This window comes from Malus sylvestris, chromosome 16 (assembly GCF_916048215.2).
Source record: "Malus sylvestris chromosome 16, drMalSylv7.2, whole genome shotgun sequence".
Lineage (NCBI taxonomy): Eukaryota > Viridiplantae > Streptophyta > Magnoliopsida > Rosales > Rosaceae > Malus > Malus sylvestris.
In genome coordinates, this window is record NC_062275.1 from 1738954 (window position 1) to 1751104 (window position 12151).

The window sequence follows — 12151 nt, forward strand, 5'->3', positions numbered from 1 at the left end:
TATTTGGTTTTCTGAAGAACAAGGAATGCGACGTCGTTTTGTGCGAATAATTTTTTATTAAATGACTCTTGGCTGCCCAAAAGAAAACTGGGTTCTTTAAACTATTTTTTAAAAGTTTTATGACAATTATCGATTCAAAAGAAGAAAACAACCAGCGATCTTTTGATCATGTCTGCAGACATCTTCATCTTGTTTGTCTCTAGAAGATCCATGTAAGTGATCTGTTAACATCAAATCTCATCAAAATATAATTATATATTTCTGGTAACTATTGCTTCCGTTGCGTTGTTAATGATGTCTGCAACTTATGGTATTTTCTGTTTTTTCCGATCTCTCTTGTATTAATAATGGTCATAAATATAGAGAGATGTTCTGGGTTTTCAAATCATGATGTCGTACAATGCTTTTACAGACTTTATTTGCATTTTATTGACCCGCATGTTGTTTCTTTTAGTTTTTGATGTTTCAATTGAAATCAAGTCTGTAACAATGGCAATGCACTTCGATAATCTGCAATGGTACGAGGTCCATGGGAATTTGGAGTGATGGCAATCCATATGGATGGGTCTCAAGCATTGATGGATAATTTATTTTGTTGATTTGGAGCCAAGGAATTGCAATCGGGTTGACGAATATGGGTCCAATGATGCATTCAGGTAACTCACTTCACTGCTTCATGCATGATTAATTGTTCTCCTATATGCATGATTATAGTGTGATGAGTTTGAGCATAATGAATTAGGGCTTTTGCTATTTCGAGTATGCTTGTTTAAATATATTGTGAAGGCATGATTAAACTTGAAATCCCTATAGATGCTAACTTGTAATTTATGTGAGATGTCAGGAATCATCCTTTGCTGCATAAGTAAATTAGTGTAGGTCGAGATATACTCTTCTATATTTAATTAAAGAGTCTATGTGCATGCTAATGGTATGTACCATCTTCATTATGAGAGCATATCTTGCAAAGCAATTCTTTATATTTCCTTGATCCTCTTAATTCTTAGCAAGATTAACCTTAAATCTTCGACTGCATGATTAATTTTTACAAAGTTGGACTTTAAATGTGGGAGGTTTAAGTAGACCGAATACAAGATATGCTTGTTTGGTTTGGAATGGATTCGACTGAATATATAAAGTGGATGTCAATTGTTTTGTGATTTATATATAATAGCATATATGAATGAAATTTTTATGCATATGGAGATAGCATTCATGCATAGCATATATTCTTACATGAATATTTGTGATTTCATGATACATGCTTTGGCGATTATATTTTGGTTGAAATCACAAATAGGGAGGAAGATGAACTTCGAGTTCTCCAGAAGAAATAGTGGTCTTGATTATCTCGTTTTAATCAAGACATATTGTTGTGATATATATCCAGACATTATCAAATTTTGGTTGATCTTGCTCGATGGATATTGAACTAGTTCAGATCAAATTGAATGCAAAAATATTGTGCTTGCTATTCTGATTTTGATCATTGTTGAAACTGGTGTTTTGGGTTTATGTGAGATAAGTTTTTCCGAATGGATTGTGACTATCTTTTGATACATAGACTGTTTGCATAATGGTTTAGGTGTATATGACTAAATTGAGATTATGCAATTGGTGAGGAATCGGGAACCAATTGGTTCATATCTCCGGTTTCTTTATCGGCTATGCAGTACATTCTGCTTATGCTTAAGTGGGAGAATCATATGTTTGAATGTAAGCATAAGGCTAAGAGTATTTAGGCTGGCCATTATAATTTATTTGGATGCTTAAAAACCAGTGTATGGTTTTATTGAAGCAATTGGTTGAATTATTTGCGTTACTTAATTTGTTTAAGTAATGAGAAGGATCCTATTATGTTAGCATTCAAAAGGAAACGAATTTGGTTTCCATATGGATTCTGATTAGTCATTCATTGTGGAATGATTTTTAGTTAATATAGTTGCTATACCACATCTTTTACTTAACTTGGTCGTGTTAAGTATAGCCTAGATAAGTGGGAGCAAATTGGTTTGGTATTGCTATATTGGTTCACATAATTACAAAGTGCAAATTAAGTATGTTGTGACTTTTGAGTTAATTTTGCGATGTAACAGAAAAGATTCTTAAGTTCAATACTTTAAAATGCATAGGTAAGTTGTATATGAGGTTAAAGATTTGGTGGCTATATGAGTAGGAGTAGACGTCTTGGTTTACTCTTGAGCTTAGATACATTGCTATGAACATGAACTAGACATTGTGATTTGTAAGTTAAATCTGTATTTTGTGTTGCAGAGGCAATTATAAATTCATTGTTTTGGTTTATGTAAGCTGGTTGTGTTTATGTACTAGTGTGTTGATGAATGACTTATGTCATCACCTTTATATTGAATTTGAGATGATTATTTACTGTTGTGAATCATACTCAAGTGGGAGAATGTTAGAGTATGAGTGTGATTCTCACAGTTTAGTAATAATCATTGTTATTTCAGATTGGCATAAAGATGTCTTAATGTGTTTATAAGAGTTAATTCAACTTTGGTTTGGATTGAAACTCTATTGTTGGCTCGAAAATAGAACTCATACTTGTACAAGGATTTGATCTTGTATTCCTTGTAGGATTATTATAGGGTAATCCAGATTTTGTAGTATAAAAACCACAAGCCCCTGCTCTCACAAGAATACGCTCTTATTGTTCCAATTACCTATACCTTGGAGAGCATTGAGTTTTGCAGAGAGGAGAAGGTTGTGTGTGGATTCGTCCATGGCTTCTTCATCCATGTATGTGTTAAACTAAGAAACACAACAACATTTCAAATCAATTTCATATCTTAGGCCTTACGGGAAGGCTTTGTCATATACACTGCAACATACAACTTTACAATTCAAAATACAAGTGACAGCACGCCACACATGCAGCAGCACCATCTGCTGTCTTCTGACAGCACACATGGGAAAGACTTCGTAAGCAGTCTGCAGGTATGTGTTGCAGATATTACTTCAGTATTTGCATATGTAGAACATATTTGATGCGTTGGTTGTGATTTAGTTGCTAAATTCTTGTGTTCTTGGCTAAGTATATTATAAAGGCTATGCTTATTCTTACATGAGGTTCTTCATCATTCACATGGGAGACTTTATGACCAGATCTACCAAATTTAATCGCAACAACGAACTTGATAATGAGACATCAACAATTCAACAATTCAAAAAACTTCAATTAAATTGTGACCCATAAATAAATATGTGGAATTCCTATTACTTCTTCTTTTGTAATCAATCAAAGCTGAATTATTGATGCCTAATTCATAAAAGGTTTTTCTGTTCTGCATGCAGCATCTGGACACAGGAATATTCTTTGGGATTCTTTGGGATTTTAATTGCGGACTTGTATTACCTGGCCAAATATATAAAGTTTGAAGTGCAATTAAAATTTTAGAGTGTAAATAAAATTACCATCTTTTATTGGTTTTTTAAGAAAGCTTTAATGAAAAGAATTTGAGCTAAGTTTAATTTAATAAAAAACCACCATATACTATTATTTAACCAAAAAGACTTCATATTTAATCATGAGGATAAAACTAATTTATAGTACCATACCCACAAACATTTAACACACATGAGCCCAAAACGAAATGTTTTTTTCCACCTTTGTCCCTAACAGCAATGCTATTCTGTCAGCCAATTCTGTTACAAATAAACTTTCCTTTACTTACAAGGATGCCATTAAGTCAGCCAATTCTTTCTCTCTTTCTTTTTTCTTTTGGCCGTTCGTTATCTCTTCAGGTTTTGCATTTTTTTTCCCCTTGTTTTCTTCATGTCGTCCCCCTTCCTCCTGAAGGAGAGGTAAAACTCAACGTGGGTGAAAGATAGTGGCCACCTCCTCAAACCATTTTGCACGTTTAAAGAAAATGTGAGTAATTGCTTCCCCAATTTCTTTTATTATATATACATATTATATATATATATTATATATATATATATATATATTATATATATATATATTATTAGTTTATTAGTTTATTACTTATTTGTAATTAGGTGGTTCAGATTCTTTTGTTGATCAATTTCCACCTTAATTTTGCTTACCACTTATAACTCACTTTCCTAGAATGCAGGAGCCACTTCCATTGGAAATTATCCCAATTTCATTTTCAGTTTGTGAGTCTTTGTAGATTTGCCAATGGGGTCTCGACTCTTAACGGATAAAACAATGGTTTTGAAGATTTGCCCGTAAAGCTCTGGTATTTTCACCAGCTCGAGTGTTTTCAACATCACCACCTTCTCCTTGTTATTTGCCTTTACCAGCAGTGTTGTTCATGGCTTTGTTCTGTCCTAGCAACAACATGAAAACAAATCAACAAAAAAGAGATAGGTCCTCGTCGGATCCTCTTTGTGAGGATCACGGGGATCCTTTAATCTTGTCATTTCATCGTATATCGTGCAATCAAAAATCATTTTAAATTATATGATTCAAAATTGAACACAAACAGTACCTGACGAAAATTGACCGCACGATGTATGATGAACGAACATGATTAAAGGATCTCCGGGATCCTCACAAAGAGGATCTGGCGAGGATCCTATCTCAACAAAAAATGCATTGATCTACTAACAATTTGATACTTTACGTCTTCAAATAAAAAACAAGATCAAATAGCTACAATATTTCCCCAGGTAAACAAAATTATCAATTATAAATATTGAACACTAACTATTTCTCGAATTGGATAGGGGTACCGATACTATTTCTTAAATAGAACATTAGTACTATTATTATTTCTTAAACTGAATACTGGCACTATCAATATTTCTTAAACTGAACATTCATTATTTCTTAAACTAAACACTGGTACTATCACTATTTCTTAAACTGAACATTCACTATTTCGTAAACTGAACACAAATATTATTACTATTTCTTAAACTGAATATTCACTATTTTGTATACTGAACATGGGTATTATCATTATTTCTTAAACTTAACACTAATATTATTACTATTTCTTAAGCTGAATACTGATTATTTCTTAAATTGAACACTGACTATTTTCATAATTGAATACAGGTACTGTCACTATTTCTTAAACCAGAAATAGTGAATTAGGGTTTAGTTATTATGATATATTGCTGGATTATGATTAACATATAATTGTGTTCTGGCCTTATAGAAAAAAAGGTACACACCATGTTAAATACATGTAGGTATTTATATATAAATATATATTACGCACGTATACTGTAATTCCAACTTTTGATAGATCAAGCCATGAGTTTTCCAGTCCCCTTCATGCACCTGGATACTGCCAGAACAAATTTTTGGGACGTGTGGCGAGCCTGGCTCTTGAAGATGTTGTAGAACTTCTCAGCAGGTGCCTTGATTTCGATCTCAGTCTCAACCTTACCGTGCAGAGTCATGTTTATGATCAGTTGGGATGGCACCATAATTAATCAATTTGCACCATACTATTAAATTTTTTTAATTTTTCATCATTTCTTTCGTTAAGTAGGTGTGCTATCCGCATGACTGCCTTCAAAGGGTAAAAAAGTCATTTTACCTACACCTTCTGTCTTCTTTCTTTTCTCCGAACTTTCTCTTCTTCTTCCTTTTCACCAAGCCGAGCCCGTGCTGTTCCACCATGCTCCACCGGCACGATTTTCCGGCGAACACCAAAAGAAACAGTGGGAGGGATCTGAGCTCGTAGATTCGCATTCACTACATCCCATTCTTACACTCATCGCAAACCCTACCCTCCTATTCCAGTGGGTACACCTCCCCCGTCGCCATTGAGTTTTTGAATAAAAACCGCGCGTACAACTCGACCACCACCGCCGCCACTCCTACGGCTCCCATAGCCACCAACGCGTGCTCTCGCGAAGACCCGCACCTGAAGTTGGTGCCCTCGATTATGATCGAGTACTTGGACTTTGTCTCTCCCGGATCCACAAAGCGAGTGGAGTAGGAGGCGGGGAGGCCGCAGAGCACGTAAGACCCAAGCTTGGCGATGTGGGGAGAAGATGAGATAGATTTGATCAAGCCTTGCCAAAGAATCTGGGAAGTACAAAATAATAGGAATATTATTAAACTAACGAGAATGCGGGAACGGCTACAAAACCCTAGAAGGCTACATTGTGACTAATTTATTGTTCTACGAGCTACAAAGCATCATATATATGGAGAACTAACATAACCCTAGTAGGCAAGAAAATGAAACCCTAATACTAACGGGCTAAGCCCAAATTCAAACAATAAAATGATCATAAATTCTAACACCCCCCATCAAACTCATGATGGTATACGACAAGAGTTTGGAACAAGAAGAGGCGGATGCAAGCTCCGTTAGGCGGACACGACAAGACAATCTCCGTTAGGCGGACATGACAAGGCAAGCTCCATTAAGTGGACACGACAAAGCAAGCTCCGTTAGGCGGACACAATAAGGCAAGCGGGTGAGCAACCAAGCGAGTAAATGAACAATCCAGGCTTCAATCAACAAGGCCCAACTAAAGGCCTTCAAACAAATCATAATAGCAACAACACGTTTGCCCCAACAAAAAGCAACAAATACTGCCTACCAACTCTTTTCCACTAGCAACTTTTCACAGGTCAACAAACTTTTTTTTTCTTTGCTTTCTTCCTTCGATCTGCGAACAAAATGTGGTAACAAATGGTGGGTGCGGCGGTTGCTGGGTAGGGCAAGCAAATTCATCTCTAGGTGCAGTTATGGGACGACATCAGGTTACAAGTCCGGGCAGCAATGGTTCCAGGTGGGTTCAACGGATTATGGGTAGCAATGGGTTTCGATATGGGCTTCAAAAAGTTGTCAGGCAGCAGCAATGCGAATCGATTCAGATGGTACAGGCTATAGCAACGAGTGCGATGGCCAACTCGTGCAGGCGTCATTGGGTGGCAAGACGACGACGTGATGCATGCAGCAAATAGATTCAATTTTTTCTCCCTTTTTTTAAGCAACAAAACCCTAACTAGGGCACAACAACAAACCACAACGAAGAAGAGGAATGTGACAAGACAAACAAACTAGCTACCAAGAACAGATTCAACACATCAAACCTGCTATGATACCAAGTTGAATATCAGATTCTCTATCGTTTGGTATGCAGATGGGACGGGACGGAACAGAATGGGACGGGACAGGACGGGACGGAACAGAGAGGCAGCGAAGATGCCCTCGGATGGAAACAAGAAGGAAGAAGAAGAAGATGGAGAGGTTATAATTTTCTGTTCCACGGATGTGGAACGAGTCGTTCCAAGGGGATGAGGTGGAACGAAAATTCATCCAAAACTCGTTCCGTGGAACAGTATGTTCCACCCGTTTTAGGCGCACCAAACATGGAACAGAACGCCCCATCCCACACCGTTCCGTCCCATCCCACGTACCAAACGGTACCTAAGAGAGGAATTTGGGGAGTACAAAGTGAAAGTGTTGGTGGAGAGAATGGAATGTGTAGGGGAATGACTTTTTTGCCCTTTAAAGGGTAGTCATGTGGATAGCACGCGACCTACTTAATGTAAGAATAGATGAAAAATTAAAAAAATTGACAAAAGGTGCAAATTGACTAATTATGAGAATTGAGGAAGGAAATTGACCAAAATTAGAGTTGAGAGAGGAAATTGACCAATGTTTACAAGTTAATTATGAATACCTGCATTAATTTATGCGATAACTTAGAAAAAGTAGTGCTTCAAAGGATCGCATGAAAAACATTCGTTTATTAAAAAAATTCAGATAAAGGAAATATATAAGACAAACGTACGTAATCACTTTCGGTTCGATTATGAACATGATTTGGATCAATAATATTAGGGTGCTATATATTATTGATATTATTAGATTTCAATAACCAATCACTGGTTTTTTTGCAATATTATACTTGTACATTTTCAAGCTACCACATTTTTTTCCTTCTGGATGTATGAAAATTTAGGTATTGCGTTTGTTCTTTTGTTAAGAAGTCATCCCCAACTCCCTTGCCCTATTATTTTTATCAAGGAAAAATAACTCCCCAGTTTAAAAGCTATATAATTAACCAGCATGAATGCTGGACAACTGTCGAAAGCAAAACTCAAAATTCATTGTATAATTAACAGTGAGACTAAAGGCTGACTAAGAACATGATTGTCAAAAGTTATATAAAAAAAATATATATCAGAGTAAATCTCCAACAAATCAGAAAGTAAATCGTTAAAATATAGAGAGTTCTAAGTAGATTAATATAGAATATCTTTTGTACTAAAAAAAAATATGTATATATATATAATGTTGAGAATGAATTTCACATTAATGGAAAGAGGGACTTTGCATAAACTTATAAGTAAGTTGGGCTACTCTCTCATATTGCTAATTGATTTTATGATAGAACATCAACTTTCTTCATGGTACCAGAGTAGGTTGTTCCACATGTAAAGTCAAACGGCCACGTGCGCTCCATGTCACCCATTTGTGTTGTCCACGTGTTAGGCTTGAAAATTCGTCACACGTGAAATGATGTGTTGAAAATGAATCTCACATTGATGGGAGGAACGACCTTACATATTGGACAAATATTGTAGAGTACACCACATTTTATTTTATAGATGGTCGACAACCATAATCTATTACATCACAATGTCATATATGACATCCTTCGTACATCTTTTAAAATACACACAAACCTAATTAAGAAAAGCATTTTATTTAAGTAGGTACGCATTGATGACCATATGCATGCATGATTACATATAATTGAACCCTTTCTAACAAGACCAGCAAAAGCTCTTTCCAACCGTTGCATATGCTGCAGCCTGCAGATATGGTTTTTATTCGTTAATTTATTTATTTATGCTCCCAGAAAGTGAGCGTCAAGATCCTGGACGAGTTTAATCATCAAACCGACATATCTATCTGGAGCTTCAACATTCTCATTCAGTTTCTCGTATTCGATCCACAGGTTGGCAATGCAGGTGCTTTCATCTTTTTGAGTGAATTTATAGACACCCTTGAAGCTCTTATAACTATGAGTGTATGATGATCTGAGCACAACTGTTAAGGTATACATACATATAAAGTGAATAATCAAACAGGAAAATTGAAGTAGTGGTACCTAGTTCATATTTCCAAATCTTAATAGAGCCGTGTGTTTCCCAGTCTCCTTCATGCACATCAACTCCTTTGATATGGGTATTAGAAATGTTTGGGATGAGGTGGGCGCTCTTGAACATGTTGTACAACTTGTCAGCTGGTGCCTTAATTTCTATTTCAGTCCCAATTTTACCATGCAGAACCATGTTTATGAGCAGTTTTGAATTGATGGGTGCTACTCAGAAATTATAAGAGAAGAATGTTATAGGATATGTATAATTTGGGCTCCTACCCTCCTTAAATACAAGTGACTAGAGTTAAATTGCGAGATAAAACTATATGTGTCCGAAACACGATGCGGCATGCCATATATATGTAATATAAGTGGAGGGAATTTTTTTTTTTTTTAAGTGTTCCTATACTTGTATATGATATATAACATATGTACCCGTGTTTTGGATATTAAAAAAATCTCTCGTAATATTTTAATAGTGGGTAATCCAATTTAAAAACCAAATCATGCAACAGTTGATAAAGATTAAGTCGTATATTTTTAAAATCATACTTCTCGGGATAATTGGAATCCTATGAAGTAATGATCAGAAGTTCACAACATGCATGGATAGATGAAGGGTTTGCTCATGGGTATGGAGACCAAATTTCTAAACTAAAATTTGTAAATCAAATGATGTGAAGGTAGATGATTAAATTATTACTTAAATGTTGATTAACATGCTTATTTCTTATTAATAATATATCATTTGGTTTGCATTCACGCATGCAATAAAGATTAAATTAGTACGATCGCACTAAAATTTATCTGTAAATGTTTTAAAATAAAATGTAATTTATCTGCAAAATGTCTTAGAATTAAAAAAAAAATTATCTCTTGAATGATCATATCTATTTATTTATTATCATTATTATATTGTTGGATAGATCGATACTTATCGCGTCTGGTTTTTTTTGTCAAAAAGCCATCAAATGGGGAGGCAGGGATGAGGTATTAGGTATCCAAAATGTCAGTTTCACATAATCTTACTAAAGTTTAAAGATCTTTGAAGACTATCATTGATGATTGATCATCCAACAGGTGCATTATTTATTTTTTAATAAACGGTAATAGTTACACTAAGGAGATGAAGGAGTGTGCTAAATCTTACAATGAACTTGGCAAAATAATATGATTCATCTTCGTTTTTTGCAAGAATCGAACCTAAAACCTCTCACTTATAAGTGAAAAGGAATATCACTAGATCGTAATACTAAGTGGTCACGTGCATTATTTATAGATAACAATAATAACAAGAATTTTTTTTCTTTTTCATGCTGGGCCATTTTTCCTAAAGTGGTGCTAGAGATGCCATCTTTTTAAACTATAATTGTAAATCACGTGATGTGGCGGTTGATGATTAGATTATTTCTTTTAATCATTAAATATGTAATTCAACCATCAACAACTACATCATTTGGTTTACAAAATTTGGCCAAAAAAGACAGTCTCTTTAGCATTTTGCTTCAATGTATAACTTTTAGTCATGAGTCCATACCAACTTTCATTTCTAGATTTTAAAATTGGGGTGATATATACACACCTCATTTTACTTCTCACACACCTTTTTAATTTTCAGCCATTAGATCAAATGAATTGAAGAATATCAACGTACATAAATTATCAAGTAGTATGTGAGATGTAAAGTGGGGTGTGTGGATAGCACACCCTTTAAAATTACATCACGCTACTCGTTAAGTTTGGTTTTAAAAAACAAAAACTGAAAGAAAAAAATTGAACCATTCACCAAATAAAAATAAATAAATAAATGAATAAGCCGAATCGTACTAAAATTTCGATTCGATTCGATTCGGTTTTAGTAGTTAAAAAACCGAACCGTACCGAAATACCTTGTAACCATAACAACGTCGTTACACACTTATGGTAACCCTAACTGTATTCCTCTCCTCCTCGTCCTCATCGCTTCAGTTAAATCCTCAACTTAAGTCATGTTCCTCTGCGCCTCTGACGCTCCACGTCCTCAATCTTCAATCCCTCCTCGACGTCGAGATCCCTCCATCGCAACTCCACCGCTGCTCTTTCATCACACAGCTCCACCGAAACCTGTCACCCTTTAACCTAACAGTGTTTGCTGTTGAATAATTTTTTTTAAATGATGATAGACCCACCCCGTTGTCCTATTTTTACATCCATATTATAATTTCATCCACCATAAAAATTAAAAAATAAATAAAATATTATTTCTCCCCCCACCATTATTCCTAAAATAACCTCTAATGTCTAATTTTTTAAACAATTATATTAAGATGTTTTAAAAAAAAAAAAAAAAAAAAAACTTCATGCTTCCTTAACTGCCACTACTCTAGCCGCACCAGAACCTCCTCCCACCCTATCAAAAACCAAAACTTTTGACACCTGCTTGGCAGCATCTCCTTTGGAAAGAAAGAGAAACCAAAGGGGAAGGAAGAGAGAAGCAGAGGGGGAGTTTTCCAATACAGAAGCAGATTGCTCTAAATCGATTTATTCCAACTGGATTTGGGTATTCTTCGATTTTAAAATCTGGGTTGTCGTTGTTATTCGTAGGAGGAGAGGATGGAGGTGGTAGTACCATAATTGAAAGGGAGAGTGGGGTGGTGTTCATTTATAGGGAGGGTAATGGATGATTGGAGATTTGATAGTCGTCAGTCCATCGCGGATGATTTGAGAGGAAGATGAATTTATTTTTACTTTTGTTACTTTAGTTTTTCTTTATTCTCTTTTAGTTTATTTAATTAAAGTTATAACAAATTTATATAAGTGGATTTAAAAGTCTTTTGCTAAAAGGATAATTATGTGATTAACATTTTTATTAAAAGGTGGGATGAGAAAATAAGACAATGGGGTGGTTTTAGTAGCACTTTTTTTTTTTTTTTGGACAAGCCATAGGATAATCCAAATTTATCTAAACCACAAAGAAAGAGAGTTTGAACACAAGACGCAATCAGTTAAATAGGAAGATAATCAATTTTATATTTGGATCATCATGATATGAATTAAGAACAAGGGAAATTGGTCGTTATAGGACAATTACAAATTTTTG

The 12151-nt window shown here is 35.0% G+C and overlaps 1 long non-coding RNA gene across 1 annotated transcript; it reads right to left on the reverse strand.

The window, feature by feature from the left end:
* Window positions 1-8562: 8562 nt before the first annotated feature.
* On the reverse strand, window positions 8563-9230 carry LOC126606315 (uncharacterized). The gene is made up of 2 exons (XR_007617184.1): window positions 9082-9230; window positions 8563-8992 (listed from the first exon to the last, which is right to left on the reverse strand). It is a non-coding gene; the product is annotated as an uncharacterized LOC126606315 (long non-coding RNA).
* Between the last annotated feature and the right edge of the window lie 2921 nt (window positions 9231-12151).